General features: G+C 48.9%; 1 protein-coding gene across 10 annotated transcripts in view; it reads left to right on the forward strand.

Annotated features, from left to right (window-relative positions):
* The window catches only part of Fgfr2 (fibroblast growth factor receptor 2), a 108,440-nt gene that overhangs the window by 7,852 nt on the left and 83,984 nt on the right, over positions 1–16,604 (forward strand). The gene's annotated exons all lie outside the window — the stretch shown is intronic.

Consider the following 16,604-nt stretch of genomic DNA (forward strand, 5'->3'; position numbering starts at 1 on the left):
GCAGGGTTGGGTCAAAGTCAGTTGACCTAAGAAGAAAGTCATCTCTATACGATTTTACTCAAGTGTTTCAGAATAGAAATGGTTGTATCCAACTGGCCTCTCGTTGTGACAAAGGACAACAGTGTCAACAGTTGCTGACTGGGGAGGGGGGTCCTGATGCTAAGAACTGTTCTGTTGATTCATATTTGAATGGTCCCACTGGAGTCAAGCTTGATGACTGCCAGTCCTTGTTCTTACCTTCAGGTTCTCCTGACCTTGTCACCTGCTCTGGTTAATTAAGTAATTGTTGACATTAAGGGAATCTGTTTACCCCGGCCCAGCAGGAGCCAGAATAAAAGGGCTTTTCTAACCCCAAACCCTTAATTACTTTCCCAACCTCTGCAAAGTGACAACCTGGGGAAAGTAATTTGCATGCCTTTAAGAGAAACCACTGGTTTTTGGGCAGTCTTTCTTCTGGGGTGTAGGGGTGAAGGCAGTCTTCTGGGGTGTAGGGGTGAAGGCAGTCTTCTGGGGTGTAGGGGTGAAGGCAGTCTTCTGGGGTGTAGGGTGAGGGTGATGCTGCCCTGGATTCAGGTGAGTGTGAGGTCTGTGTGGAGAGCACCTTAAGCCAGACTTTCCCAGGGTAGTTTAAGTCCTGTGCCAGTGAGTAGGCCACGTGCTGTGGTCTCAGCCCTCCACGTTTAGTGGCCGGTTCAAAGAGGAGAAAAGAGATATCTGCATGGTGCAAGTGGATGATTTAAAATAAGTCTTGTGTTTCCTATTCTCTGCATTTTTGTTCCTCAGTATGAGTGTGAATATTTAACAGTTGACTGTAACTTGATACTTTGCTGAGGAACAAGGGCTTATTCTTGGTCAATTAAACCAAAAGCAGGCGCATGCTGTTAAACATACAATGGAGTACACATTCTTCATTAGTATATAACGTATTTCACAATTCATGGACAAAGAACTGTGTTTAATATTACTTCTAGAGCAAAAATCTGGCAAGCCCAGAAAACTGGCATTTGTCTTAACTTTTTCTTGCTGGCTTCCGCTGATCCAAATAGAGCAAGGCGCTCACATTCCCCGCCTCCCCTTCCGTGTGTGTGTGTGTGTGTGTGTGTGTGTGTGTGTGTGTGTGTGTGTGTGTATGTGTGTCTGTCTGTCTGTCTGTCTGTGTCTGTCTGTGTTGCCTATTTATTTTAGTCAGTTAAAAGATTGCTTAAAGAAAATAAAGCCCCCCTGCCCAGCCAGCACTAAAGACCTTTCGTTGTTGTTGTTGTTGTTAAGATTTATTTTGAATTATTTTGAATTGGGTGGAGGTGTGTGTATTTCTGTGTGGGTAAGTGTGCATGAGTGCAGGTGCCCATGGAGGCCGGAGGTTTTGGATGCCCTGGAGTTGGGTCTGGAAGTGAATGGGAGTCACCTTAGCAAGGGTGGCCTATGCTCATAACCACTGAGCCATCTCTTCTGCTCCGAGGTCTTTCAAAGCTGGTTTTGCTTGTTTGTTTTTTTCTGTTGATGGTGAGAATTCAAATAACCAAGCATTCCAATATGAAATGTTTCCAATAACAGATTTAATGAATAATTACATGGTTATGAAATACTGGGGTAGTGTTTAAACAGGAAGGGGATGTTTAATGTTCACATTCTCTGTGGAGTGCGTGCAGTAGCCCTGGACATGCAGTGGTCCTCACACTTGCACACTGTTAAGTTAAAGGACAGCCACGTCCCTTTCATCAGGGCCTGCCTTACTTTTCTATTTCTGATCGAATCCCTGGGAAGTCTGATCCAGCAAGGTGTCTTGGCTTGCTCAGCAGCCCAGGAATTATTTTGGGGAAGGGGGTTGCTGCAGGCTATTTTACAGATAATTATGGGTTTCCTGTGCAGAAATATCCCTGAAGGGGCTGGGACGATGGCTCTGTGATTAAAGAGTACTTCCTGCTTTTGCAGAGGATGGGTGTTGGGTCCCCAACACCCACAGGGAACTGCCCATAATTGTCATTATCTCCAGCTCCAGGGGGATCGGATGCCTCTGACTTACTGCTGCATACGCCCTTTTTACACGTGTTTCCCTTGCCCTTACTGTCATGATTGCTTTGTAGAGAATGATAGAAAAATCCAAGATGGTAGTCTCGTGAGTGGTGGCCAATGGTGTTTAGTGGTAGTTTTGTCCTAATATACAATTGATGAGCCGGGTGGTGGTGGCCTTTAACTCACTTGGGAGGCAGAGGCAGGCAGATCTCTGAGTTCTGAGGCCAGTCTGGTCTACAGAGTGAGTTCCAGGACAGCTAGGACTACACAGAGAAGCCCTGTATCCAAAAACCAACATGCAACTCCCCCCCACCCACACAATTGGTGAAAGCTTGAAGCTGCATTTTTGCAAAAGTGTATTTAACCTTCAGGATAAACTGTGATCATTTCTTTTGTGCTGGTGGTTTGTTTTTGAGAGAGGGTCTCACTAGGTAACCCAGACTGGCCTGGAATTTGCCCTGCAGCCCACATTGGCCTACAGCTATCAATCCTCCTGCCTCAACTTCCATACCCAGCTGTCTGTCATCCTTGAAGAGCCTGTTTCAGTTTTCAGTAATTTTGGAAAACTTGCACTATTCTTTTTTTTTTTTTTTATAGTGTATTTCTTTTTATGTGTGTAAGTGTTTTGCCTGAATGTATGTATACGCACCATGTATGTGTCTGGTGCCTGTAGAGGCCAGAAGAGGGCTTCCAGTCCCCTGGAACTAGAGTTACAGATGGTTCTGAGCTGCCATGTGGGTCCTGAAAATGGAGCCAGTGCTCTTCACCACTGAGACAAGTCTCCAGCCCTGTGATTAAATGTGGAATGTGCTGCTCATTTGCTTGAGGCCGCCATAAGTAAAGGTGCCCTTTGTGGGCTTTTTTTACATCATGAGAATAAAAGAAAATTCACTGCTTGCTTTTGACTGGGTCAAGTCAGGGAGCTAAACTGCCACATACCCTTTCTCTCTCTTTTTTTTTAAAAATAATTTATTGTACTTTTATTTTATATGCATTGGTGTGAAACTGGAGTTACAGACAGGTGTGAGCTGCCATGTGGGTGCTGGGAATTGAACGCAGGTCCTCTGAAAGAGCAGCCAGTGCTCCGAACCCCTGGGCCATCACCCCAGCCCCAACATACCCTCTCCTTTAACTTCTCGTCCAACTAAGGAATAATGAATCCCAAGTCATTTCTGGACAGAATGCATATGCAGAGAATTTCAGATTATGGTGAGCATGTTTTATGAGGATGTTAAAAGTAGCTCATAAGGAGAATGCTGATAGATTCAGGAGTGAGAACCAGGCAGGCATGTTTATTTCTGTTATTTATATAGCACCTTTCCCGAAACATCTCAATCCTGAGCGTTAGCTAAATAAACTCATAAATTCCATGATTGTTTCCTAACCCTGGAATTTCTCTTTTATTATACAGTAGGGTGTTGTTACACCTGATAGTTTACAAACACCTTTCCCCCCCATATGTGACCAAGTTTTAAAGGTATCCAGACACTGAAAATGGCCAACTTGGTGTGTTTGTTACCGATCGAAACTAGAGATCTTTGCAAACCGGAGATCTTCCTAAAGTTTATTCTCTTTGGCCACCCTTCAAGTTCACGTTGAGAGTTGACAGTTGGCTAGCCCTGAAGTCACGTGGCTTGCTTCAAGGCGCCTCTTTCCTGCTTCGCCCCGACCCTTTGGATTTCAACTAAGACTCTTGTTTAGCCAGTTGTAGCAGGCACACTGCTGCATATATAACCTATATGGTGAAATGTTCAGATTAAAGACCAGGTCAACATTTGACTCTTAACATTTTAAAGAGAAGCAAGTGGAGCTGGTTTGAATAGTGTGCAATGTGCTTTCTGGAGGTGTATTCTCAGAGGAAATTGCCCTTGGGAGCTGAGTTTGAATGTCTCTACTATCTACTTGACCTCAGCCAAGTGAGATAACCCTTCTGAAACACCAAGATAATATCTCTCTAAATTGTGCAGATTGAATACAAACTGGACTGGAGTTCCTGGCTCAGCGCAGGTGCTTGGCAAATGCTGATTTCTTCCCATCCCACACCCTCGTCAAAGCAAATAAAACCCATATTTCAAAGACCTGATAATATGCTTGCCTTGTAATCTATAATGATAAATGGTGAATGTACAGACATTTAAATAGAAAGGAACGTCAGACCTTCCTGTATCCCACTTCCTCTGCCCCTGTGGACTTTTGCAAGCCCCTCCCCATCCGGAGTTTAGACATGTGACCCTTCTGCTGCTTCCCATCCAAGTGTTTGAGGTCGACATTTTCTTTATTAAGAAAGTCAATTATAGCCTCACAGTACATAGTGAGAACACACATCATGAGGTATGCTGTATTTTGGCAAGAGAGTCTTCTGTCTGAGGTTTCTAAAGGATCAGTGTAGGCCTGGTGAAGGATGGTGGAGAGGTTGTTATGGGCTTGGTTGGATGTGCTGTAGTGTGCTCTGCTCTGTCCAGGCCAGTGAGGGACCTGCCCCCAGAGCAGGTGGAGATTGCCATTTGCCATCTTCTCCTGTAATGTCTTCCTCCATCAGCCTGCTAGGGTTGCTAGGTACTGGGCTTCCAGTCTGCGTGGAAGAGAACTTCAGAAGTTGTGATGGAGTCCAGAATGGCGATAGAGCTGAGTGTTCATGTGCATGGCTCCTCTTGGAGGGGTTCCTGAGAGTGCAGGTCCAGGGTGAGATCATGTCCTTCAGCTCCCTTCTTGGGATAGTGATGGCTACCGTGAGGGTGGATGAGGTCATGCTCTTCTCACCGTTCCTTGTGATAATGATGGTGAAGGTGGTGATGATGGGAGCAGCAGGCATTTGTTAAGTGCCTGTGATGTCTCAGATGTACTAGGTACGTTGACATCTTGTCCCTTTCCACTAAACAAGCAGACCCCAGGGATCCCATTTCACGAATAAAATCCCGGCAGTTCTTGGAGATGCTGGGATCTCTGGACAACTTCACAGCATACACCTAGCCTCTAGGTGAATTTATTGGTGGAGGATGGATTTCGCAGCTGATTCCTCCTTCCTCAGCAAGAGGATATTTTTCGGAGTGCCGAGCACCCCTCTTGCCTTTCCCTTACCCCCTAATTTGAACGTTAAACTTCAAAGGACAGGCTGGCTGATCTTCCTCAAGGACCCACACCCTTCCTTAAGTCATTTAAAGAGTTTTGGGCAACACATTTTCCCACCTATGATTCCTCTATAATGGCCTCCGGTGAACTGTAGGGAACTGGTAAGAAGTCGGCCCTCTCCTGCCCTAGGGGTTGGGGGGGGGGCAGGGGGAAACTGCACAGATTCCTGGATGGTGACTTATGCTGAGTCACTGGACAGGCGTTCAGGACAGGAAGGACTTTCCTGATCTTGCCCATTTGTTCCTAGGTCACCTCAGATCTTCTTTGCCCCTTACACCCTGGTTGTCTGCCTCAGATCCTGGCAAACCTTCACTTGATTGGGATGCCACCCTGATAGCATTTCTGGCTTTTTATCTGGTATTTCTGCCTTGCAATCAGGTGGGAAGTCAAAGGCCACCTGTACAGGACTACCCGGGACACCTACAGCCGTGGCTATGGAAATGATAGATGGGGGGGCCCTTTCAATGCCACTCTTCTCCAGAGATTAGGGACTCCCCACCCTTCTGCCCACCTTCTGTCTCCTCCTCTCTCCCCAAGGAAAAAAAGAAAAAAAAAATTCCAAGAACTAAAGGCTGGAAGCCAAGACACCCGCTCCTCCTCCAACTTTGGCCAAAGAAGGGTGTTCCTAGGGGCAGAAGAAGCCAGGAAACGAAGCCTGTTTTTAAAGTCAGCAAAGTTCACTTTGGTGGCTTTAAAAAAAATAGAAGTGCACTCTGGTCCTAGCCAGGTGTGGAGGTGAGTGGCATCGGCCAGGATACAGGTCTTTGTAGAGGTGGCTTGTACAGTTAGTGGGGGTGCTCAGAGGCTGCAGGCATGAGGTGAGGCATGGGCACGGTTATAAGAAGAAAGCAAGGCAACTTTCCCTCAGAACTACAGTCCTGGGGGACAATGACCTCTTCCCAGGCCAGCAGAGAGAAGATGCTCCAGGCGTGCTTTTCCAGTCTCAGGTAATGAGTCAGTTTCCCAACTTATTGGTTAATTGGTTGAGCCAGGGTCTCATGTAGCCCAGGCTGGCCTTGAGCTATGTAGCTAAGACTGCCTTTGAACTTCTGTTTCTCCTCTCTCCACCTCCTGAATGCTGGGATTACAGGGCACACCAGTATGCCCACTTCCCATCTCATCTTTGTTGTAGAAAGGTGTTCACCCTGGAAGGGGTGGCCAGTCTGAGGAGGCCGCGCCATGCTACGGCTGGGTTATTTTGCTCTGCTCCTTGGTGTCTCTTTCCTGACACTTCATCTCTCTGGTTTCTTGCCCAATCATCATGGAGGTCAGGAACTGACAAGAGCTGAGAGGCCAGGAAAGCACTGCTGGTCGTGGGCAGAGTGGTGACGGCTCCTTCCTTGCCTGGCACAGTGACACACCTTGTCCTCAGGAAGCCACAATGTTCGGGCACCTTGCCCGGGTCTTCTAGACTCAGTGGTGAAGTCTGAAGGTAGCCACTCTTCAGATTTGTTTGCTTTCTGAAAGCCTCCCCTCCAGGCAAATCTGAGGTCTGTAAGGCAGGAGAGAAAGGTTAACCGTGGTGGTGCCATCTTAATTAGGAACTTCCAAGCAAATGTGGGTTTCAGGCCTCCTGGCTAGCATCCCCAGAACCTGGCTTTCCCCTGCAAAACACTGCAGAAAAGTGATCCTTACAGCTCTGGCCTGCCTTTCTCGGCCCTGCGGTATTAACCCAGCTGGAATGGTGTCTCCCCCAACTCCAGGATGATCCCTGCCCTCTCCTGAAAGCAACTTTCGGTGAGGTCATTGCTGTCCAGCTGCTTATGGACCGCTCCTCTAGCCAGAGAGTTTCCTCCGGCTTCCATGCAGGCCTGAGCTAGCTGAGCTCCAGCCAGAGGATCAAACCCATCCCAAGCAGGAAGGCCATCTGTTTCTCAGTCTCCAGCTGCTGGCCCTTCATTTGCAATTGGCTGGGATGCAGCAGAGGGGACTGGTCCTGGGGACACATCTGCAGCCTCTGAATGGTGTTGTAACTAGGGTCCTGCTGGGAAAAGAAAGGCCAAGCCCTTTAAATAAACTAGCTGAACAATACCCGCTCAAAGATCTAGAGTCCTAGAAGCTGGAGGCAGCCTGCCCTCCAGGGCTAACTCTTAACCTTGCCTTTTGTAGCCAGGCCACTTTAAAACTATCCTTTTATTCAGAAGGTACTTACCAAATGGAGGAGGGAGGCCTGCTCAGAACAAGGAAAATGTCACATAGGATTTGGGCATCGATCTGCCCCTTAAGGGAATTAGAGGGCAAATATCTCTACTTGAGTGTATGCCATTTATTGAATATTTATCTCAGTGTCAGAGAGGCAAGCTTGTTCCAGATGCAGCTCTGAAGAGCCACAGGCAGTGTGAAGTCCGAGCAGGCTTGCTTCTGGAATGTAGTTCGGCCTCAGGAACACCTGCCAATTACCCTAGTTCATTGCACACAGGCCCTCAAGCTGTAGCTGCTTTAGGCACCGTGATTCCTGGGCCTGTTGCCTGTTGTTTGGTGTTGGAGGCCTTATCCCCACCATCTAGGGGGTTATGATAACAGCCTGCTGGCATTTTTAACTGTAGGGACTTCCTACAGGTTGTAACCTGGTATGTGTACTCACTGAATGGATGAATAGCAAGCAGGTGTGCTCTCTGTGTGTGTGTGTGTGTGTGTGTAAGCACATGTATGTTTGCATTTGTGTGGCGGCTAGAGGGTGACCTCAGTTCTTCCTCAGGCATTGTCCACCTTGGTTTTAGTGGGAGGGTCTCTCACTGACCTGGAACTCACTATGTATAGGCTAAGCTGGCAGGCCAGCAGGCCCTGCAGATGGATCTGTCTTTGCTGCCCACTACAACTGGATTTTTTATTTTTATTTTTTTAAATGTGGGCTCCAAGGAATCAAACCATGATTACAAGGTTAGCACTTCCCTGCCTCTCATCTCCCCGTCCCCGAAAGTACAGTAGGCTCTACCTCCTTTGGCTCACTAGCTTCTTGAAGCAGGTATTAGATCTGGCCTAGATGAGGAGGAGCCTCCCAAGACCTTCAGATGTTTAGTTCCACTTGGGAACCTTGCAGGAATCCCCACTTAGGGAAGCAGCGTATATAAGATGTGACAGATCTGTTCATTTGAAAGAAAACCCTGGTTTAGAGTCAGAGGCATACAAGTGGACATTCTCACGGGGGCTGCATAAATCCTCTGCTGACCCATCGGCTGACCTGTTACAATCAGGTTGTGACCCCTAAACTCAAGCCCCAGGTGGCCCCTGGCCAGTGCAGGGCTGCAGATAGAGCTCTTGCCCTACTATGCACAGAGCGCTTTCTCTCCATGTGCTCCTCACATCTGGGTACTCGAGGGACTTCCCAGAAAGCCTGGGGTTCTCTCTTTGTGCCTCACCTGAGAGCCTGTGAGAATGCAGCCCATGCCGGAGGCTGACACCAGAAGGTGGTCCTTATATAAACACGATAAACCAGGATCATTGCATTTATTTTCCCTTCTCCCACCTCCTCAGAATCTCTCCCTGAGACTCGTGGGTGAGGGTAAATGTGTTTGCCTGTTGTATATACTACACGGATAAAACAAGGCTGTGATGTCATGGGGACAGGGATGGTGACATTTGTCACAATAGGAATCAGGAAATCTCATACAGGACACACTTGGGTTGGATTTTGAAGGCTGCATAGGAGCCTCTCGAATGGAATAGCGCTTTGGAGACAGGGGACAGTATACCTCTGGCTAGGCAAGCCACCAAGTGAATGAATGAGGGAGGGGAGGAGGGAAGAAGGGAGGAATCTGGGACCTGGGCAACGTTGTAAATTAGTTTTCCAGAGAGACACTTGAGTAAACCTTAAGATTCTAACACTGTAGGTATACCTTAAGACTGTAACACTGTAGGTATACCTTAAGACTGTAACACTGTAGGTATACCTTAAGACTGTAACACTGTAGGTATACCTTAAGACTGTAACACTGTAGGCATACCTTAAGACTGTAACACTGTAGGCATACCTTAAGATTGTAATACTGTAGGCATACCTTAAGATTGTAACACTGTAGGCATACCTTAAGATTCTAACACTGTAGGTATACCTTAAGACTGTAACACTGTAGGCATACCTTAAGACTGTAACACTGTAGGCATACCTTAAGACTGTAACACTGTAGGCATACCTTAAGACTGTAACACTGTAGGCATACCTTAAGACTGTAACACTGTAGGCATACCTTAAGATTGTAATACTGTAGGCATACCTTAAGATTGTAACACTGTAGGTATACCTTAAGACTGTAACACTGTAGGCATACCTTAAGACTGTAACACTGTAGGCATACCTTAAGACTGTAACACTGTAGGCATACCTTAAGACTGTAACACTGTAGGCATACCTTAAGACTGTAACACTGTAGGCATACCTTAAGATTGTAATACTGTAGGCATACCTTAAGATTGTAACACTGTAGGTATACCTTAAGATTGTAACACTGTAGGTATACCTTAAGACTGTAACACTGTAGGTTGGATCCCTTTCATTCAGGCCTTCACCTAAAGAGACCTCCTCACCCCATTCCTTGATGTTGTAACTACAGGGAGCACAAACCTTGCCCCACAGCTGAGATTCAACACTTTCCCAGTGGCGTTTGCCTGTCTGTGGATCCAGCCCCAGATGGCAAGGTTTCCAGACTGGTGCATCCCAAGGAGTCCTGCGGACCTTAGGAAGCTCGCGCCTTCTCTGCAAGTGCGCCTTCAGGACGCAGGAGACCTGGGTCTGGCTGGCCAGACTGTGGATACAGACTCTTCTTTGTGCCTCTGAGCCGCCGCTACTAGGTGCTTTGACATAACTTGTAATGCCAGTTTCTACTTCCTGGGTGCTACGGAATCCAATGGCTGAGCTCTTTGGGATAGATCCACTCTCGGAACAAAAGGCTCCATTTTGCACTTCTTGCTCAAGCAGAGCGTCAATAGCTAGGGGATTTGTGTGGACTGCACGGTTTGATTTCTACTCATGGCCCCGTGGGAATTGCACTCTTGTGACTGTCTGAATTGGGTGCATATGTTGTGGCCAGGAGTGAAATTCGTCTTTTTGTCACTTGGGCATCATCATTACCACGTGCTACGATGGGGCGGGAGAGGGGAATGCAGATGGGTAAGGAGCGAAACTGCCCCTTGGAGCCCAAGCATTGGCTGATACAGTGACTCATTTTCCGGCGAGGGCATTCTTAGGTCCTTTTGCCCTTTTTACATTTTGATTTTCTCCTGGGCTCAGCATAATTTTCTTTCAAACAGAGAGGGCTGTTCACCCCGTTTCTCAAAGCCAAACCTAAATTATGAGGGGTGTGCCAAAATACGTAATGTGTAATGGTTCCCATATTGGAAACATTGACTACTTACTGGTCCTCTCTGATGGGGCGGCTTGAGCCAGCCCAGAGTTTCTGGGGCTGTCAGGCTACTGCGGCGGAGGTAGCTATTAGCAGGGTTGATGCTCACAGTGCACAAGGAGTTTGCAGTCCTGACATGTGTCGGAATAGACGCTCCAGCTATTGGTTGTAAACAGAAAGCCTTGGCAGCCTGCTCACCCATCTCCTTTCCCTGGCCTTTGCATCTCTCTCTCCCCCTTCCCCCATTTTTTTATGCTGCAATATTTCTTGAGGTTGAGAACTTCCAGCTTGGTCCTGTGTGGGTGTTGACCCCCTCCCACTTTAAGAATGAATTGTACCACGGCCTTATAAGGCCTGAGTATGATATCAGGATTTGCAAGTTGGTTCTTGTAAAGGGGATGCTCTGAAGGAGCAGGAGCTGTGGCAGCCAGCTCTGGGATGTCGCCTTTGTGTCTGAGGACAGGCCACCCACCAGAGAGGGTTCTTCCTGACTCCACCAAAGGACCCCGTTGCCCTTAGTATCTTTCTGCTGAGCTCTGGTGCCAGCTCCATGCCAACCATGCCATGCAAAAAAATAACAGACGGGGCTCTTCCAAGGTCCCAATGTGGCCAGATGTCATCGGTTTCTAAAAGCCTAGGTGGGCATGCCAGGTGTCCTCTGCCCTCCTCTCTGGACGCCTTTGATTTGCAGTTGCAAAGAGTATCTCAAGTTCCGAACACTGTTCTGTGGCCAGTGAGCGCAGCCCACTAGGACCGTGGAGTGGCCGCTATAGGGCATCTTTGTGGCCCGGAGGGCAGAGTGGGCTAACCCACTGCCCCTCACTTGTCCTGCTCCTGGTGTCCTGTGACTGTGCAGTGACATTTGGCAGCTCGAGTCCCGTTCTCTGTCAAGACCGCTGGCAGCCCTGTGGCTGTGGCCTTTGTTTGTCTTGTACTAGCTGGCACTGTCTGGGAGAGCACCAGGCCATGTTATTGTGTTGTCTCAGTGTTCTTGACACAGTCCTCGTGGTCTAGAGGTGTGCTGGAAGGTGGGGACAGTTGAGTTGGGCAGCCCAGTCCCCTGACAGGACATGCCTATTGAGAATGCCTCCTCTTCTCCACCTTCCTCCTCCCCGCTTCTCTCCTTGGTTTTCTCCCCTGCATCCTCTCTCCCCTTTTTTTCCCCATCTCCCCCTTTCCTCCCCGTATTTCCCTCTTCTGGGTGAATCTCTTCCGATCTCCCGTTCTTTCCCTTCTAGAGGAATGTGTTTTGGGATCAGATACCCTTGTGGGGGAGACTCCCTAAAGTGAGGCTGCTTGGGGCCACCCCACCGTATCCTTAACTCAGATCCCGTAGTCGCTGGAAGTGGAGTCATCCTGGGGACAGCCAGAAGTGGCTCCATGTGTGAAATGTGGTGTGGTTAGCTGGCCCAGAGGCGGTCTGCATAGGTGGCTCCTTCTCCCTGAGCGGTGAGACTCGACCGTGCATTCTGCAGGAGGTGATTGGCCAGGGCCTGACTGAGGCTTCCATCTGTTCTCTGTTTGCACTTGGGCGCCATTTCAGAAACCACACGGGAAAAGTTTATAGGCAAACATTATAAAAAGTGACAGTCTGAAGTGCTGCTATCGCTGGCTTGGCAACATAAAGCATTACCTGAAGCGGCTTCCCATCTCTCGCCGCCGCCGCCAGAGCTGTTTGGGAGCCTCAAGACCGCCATCCTGGTGGTGCCAAGGAAAAGTCCCTCTGGGCACTGTGAGGTTTCTCATTCCCAGCCTCATCTGCTCCTGCAGGACCCCTTCCTAGGGTGGCTCACACACACAGCCAGTCTCCCCACTTTGCTCACTTATAGGAAGGTAAACACAGGTTGTCCCTGGTGACATCCAGGTGGGTCCCACCCAGAGGCTGTGGCCTACCTGGATCTGCAGAAGGACTTGGGGGAGGGGGCATGTCGGGAAGATTCTGCCTCAGTCTCCCTTTCACCTGGGTCAGAAACCCCTCATTTCTAAATCTCTATTACCTTCCAAGGAATAGAGAGTGACTCAAGGGACGTCTTGCAGAGAAAGTAGGCTCAGGGTGAGAGCTATAGATAGACTTTTTTTCATGGCTTTGAATGCACTCTGTAGCTTAGGTAGGCCTTAAACCCGCTCTGTAGGCCATGTGGGCTTTGAACTTACAGCCCTCCTAACCCAGCCTGTTAAATGCCCACTGAGTACCACCACGTCCCAACACGGTGGACATTTTCATTATTGACTTTTGACGCTGTGAAGGACCCCACCCCCTCCAGCCTCCAGAATAGCAGAGTAGGTAACGCACTGAAAATATACCTACCACACAGGAAACTGCTGGCATGTCTCAAGGGATTAGAACCTGTGGGTAGAAACACAGCTAAGCCTCCACACGGGAGAGCCTCCAGCCAGTGTTTTGTTTGTGGCAGGTAGAAACAGCTGAGTGGATCCCTCCCAGAAAGTAAACATGTCACCCTGTTTGTTCAGAGAGTTTAGGTAACAATGACAATGTATGGCCCCGCTCCCTCGCTTCTTTCCAAGTTTCCATTTAATTATGAAAAAAATGTGTGGGAGCGTGCTTTCTGTCTATGGTAACTTCTGAAAGAACATTTGGTGTCCAGAAAAGCAGCTTCTGGAACCTTCTCTCCCCATTGTGCTTCGGAGAGTGCCGAGGGAGGGAGCTTGAAAGTGAGTGTTGGGAACGGTGAGCCGTGGCATCAGAAATGTTAAATCCAGGAAATGTTGATATTGCTATAAAAGGGACTGTTTGGATTTCCCAGGGAGTTCCTTGCCCTATGCCAATAGTCACGTGCTCCACAGAGCGAGTGGCTTGGAGTTGGGCAAGGAGCGGCCTGCATCAGAAGGCCGCCTGAGTGGGAGAGAGAGGTGAGGTGTGGTGAGCACGGTGCTTTGGTGCCTTGGTCCCTTATAGAACACCATGAGGTGATTACGATGTAGAGCTGTAATACCACAGGACTCTAGGAGCAGACAATCTTTGTGAGTAGCCAGCCCGGAAGTTCCCTGAAGGATTTGGGCCCAGAAGAGAAGGCTTCAGCTCTGAAGCAAGTCTCCAGGGCCAGGCAGGAACAGGGTGGCTTCTTCCCAGCATGCCTCTTGGGTCCCATGTTCTTAGTACCCTGGCCCATGATGTAGCCCATGTGTGATCAGTGGGGACCTTGGATGGCCTGGGATGCCATCGGCTTGGCTCTTCTCCCTCCTTGTGGTTCTGCCCATCCATCCCTCAGTGTCCTTCTCTATCATCTCCTCCCTGACTCTGCAGTATTTGACCCTCTCCCCTCCTTTTCCCCTCCCTCTCTTTTGCTTCCACTCACCGGTTTTCCCTCCTTTCTAGGATCCCCAAGGAGGAGGGAGCATGGCTAACTACGGATGCTGCTGCCCACTACGTGGGTCCTCTTGTGAAATGGCCGTTGCGGAGGCAGGAGGAGTTCTGCTTTCTGCCTCGACGCGAGAAGGGCTTGATTGCAGATACTTACCTTTCTTACGTGTGTTTGCAGAAGATCCTTGACTGTCTCAGGAGTCAGTTATCTTCCTGGGAAACTAGAGAACAGCAGTTGGGGCGACTGACATCACCTGGGTTGGTTGTGGCCGCAAGATCAAGTTCACAGTGGGTGGCTCCGAGGTGCCTGGCGTATAATGCCTGGGTAGTGCTGTATCTTGGGGACCCTGTGGCTGGGAGGTTATGCAGGACAGAGAGGAAATGCACTCGGGTACTCGGGTGTCCCCCCCGTACCCAGGGCAGTGAGTGCCCCTTTACCAAACATCCTGTGTCCTGCGCTACCCGAGAGCCCCTCTTCATGCCGAGTTTCTCATGGCAGAACTAGAAATGGTGGTGTAGTGCAGGTGAACTGGTCCAGCATGGACCAGCAGTGCCTCCTGAATTCAGCGAGTCTGGATCCTTTGTTGCTGTCATGTGGAGGAAGGGCTTCTCAGTGGATAGGCCCTATCGTTTTCTAACATTGTATGAATCTTTCACTCAGAGATGGCTGGGACGAGAGTGGCAGGTGCTATCAGATTTGGGGTCAAATTGAATCCCCCTTCCTCTCCATATTTCTCTTCCTTGCTCTTAAAAATATAAACCCTTTATATTGCTTGTTGTTGTTGTTATTATTGTTATTTATTATTATCATTATTGAGTGTGTGGATGATGTATATGCCATGCTGTGTATGTGGAGGTCAGAGTGCAGTTCTCTCGAGTCAGTTTTCCCTCTCTTTCCACCTTGTCGTGGGTTTTCACCATGACCGGTCTTGGCTTGGGCAAGCATGCCTTCATCCTCTGAGCCCATCTTGCCAGACCCGCCTCTCCATCATTCGGTTAGCTGCTCAGTTCAGCTGCCTCTTGGTTTAAACAGGCCTGGGAGACTTGATCTGAGAACCTTCCAGCTGAACTCTCGACATCTTTCAAACTTGGCTCTGTGCTTTGCCTGTCAGCACAGGGCGGCTGCTACTCCTTGTGGAAGCCTCCTCCCATCCTCTCCTGCAACAGAAGCTGAGAGAGACACCTTCTGGGAGGGCAGCACTATCCATGTTGGGGGTTTGCAGGCCATGAGGCCTCCTTTGCAATGACTCCGGTGTGCCCCAGTAATACAAAAGCAGCCCCAGACAATACATACCCGGAGGAGTATGGCACTGCTCCAGGAAGTCTTTGTCTACAAAAGCAAGTGTCTGGCTTGGCCCTGGGGCCATGCTTTGCTGGCTCCTGCAGCCCCATGGGCCTTTGCCCACCATCTCCATGTGGACCACCTAGGTGCCTCACCCCAAGACTGCTTCACACACTTTTCATTTTCTGTGAATTTTCTATTTGCTCTCGTTTACCCCACTACAGTAGAGGGTCCACCAGGGCTGGGACTCCACCTTGCCTCCTTTGCTTCCCGAGCGTACAGAACAAAGCTTGGCCTGTGGTAGGTGTTTCGATAACCAGTGGGCAAGTGAGAGAAACAAGCCCTTGAAACCTTACCTGGCTGTCAGTTGGGGCTTGCTTTCTGCCGTGTGTGTGTGTGTGTGTGTGTGTGTGTGTGTGTGTGTGTGTGATTTTCTTCCTCATGTGGGTTTCCCTCTTTGTGTTCCCGAACTGTTTAAGGTCTGCGCCCCTCTTGGCTCGTGTGCATTTGGAGGGGATCCCCTGTGAAAAGCCTCGGGCCCCTTGTGTTGGCTGCTGCTGCTGTGCTGGTATTTCTTGGACCAGATGTTTATTAAATAGTGGGACTGAAGCATGAATGGACTGTATTTTAGTCATGTGGGAGATTTGTTCTTTTGAGTGAGCTCTGGGCAGAATAATTGCCTTGTGATGTTGCTGCCCAGATCTGGAATTGTCCCAGATTAGATGGAAAGCATTGTGTTTTCTAGGCTTGGGACTCTGGGTACCATCCACAGCTCTCACTATGGGCATGAAAGCTTACTTCATGGGCCCTCAGGGTCACCGTGGCCCTGAGGAAGGCCAATGGTCTCATCCTGCCCGCCTCTTTGAGGACTGTGATGGTATTCTGTGATGGTATTCAGTATGTCTGCCTTCCCTGTGTATGTCAAAGGTTCTCCAGGGTGGGAAGGGGAGTGGGGCATAAAGACCTATCAGAATTGGGCTTTCCGTCTGGGGACTTGAAGGATTCCTCAGGAAGTCAGGATATTCACAGGCAATGTGTCCTCTTCTAGTAGTTTTGAGGAATAGGCAGAAGAATTTTAGAGTAGGAGAGACCTCTTTTATTTCCAGCCAGGTGGGTCACGGAGGGCCATGATTAATCTGGGATCAGAGAAGAAGCTAATCAGGAGTGAGAGGGTGGATGTTATGTTCTTCAAAGAGAAGGGTGCTGAGGATACTGGAGACTGGGGCAGGATGGATCTGGCTTCGCTAGTAGCATGAGGGGTGGACAGTGTAGATAGCATCCTTATCCAAAAGTCGATTTACAGGGTAGGGCCATTAATTGTTAAGGACCCCCTCCTTTTCTTTCTTTGGATGTTAAAGGCATCCAGGCATCTATCATTTTGAGGAAGACAGCATCTCCCAGCTCACCCAGTACAGAACCAGCTCAGTACTGTTGGGTTCATTTGCCTTCGAATTTGAGACATTTTCGCATTGAAAAGCTTGGCTAAGTGAAACATAAATAAGTAGTTCAGTCAGTCTGA

The sequence above is a fragment of the Peromyscus leucopus genome, chromosome 1 (assembly GCF_004664715.2).
Source record: "Peromyscus leucopus breed LL Stock chromosome 1, UCI_PerLeu_2.1, whole genome shotgun sequence".
NCBI classification, from domain to species: Eukaryota; Metazoa; Chordata; class Mammalia; order Rodentia; family Cricetidae; genus Peromyscus; species Peromyscus leucopus.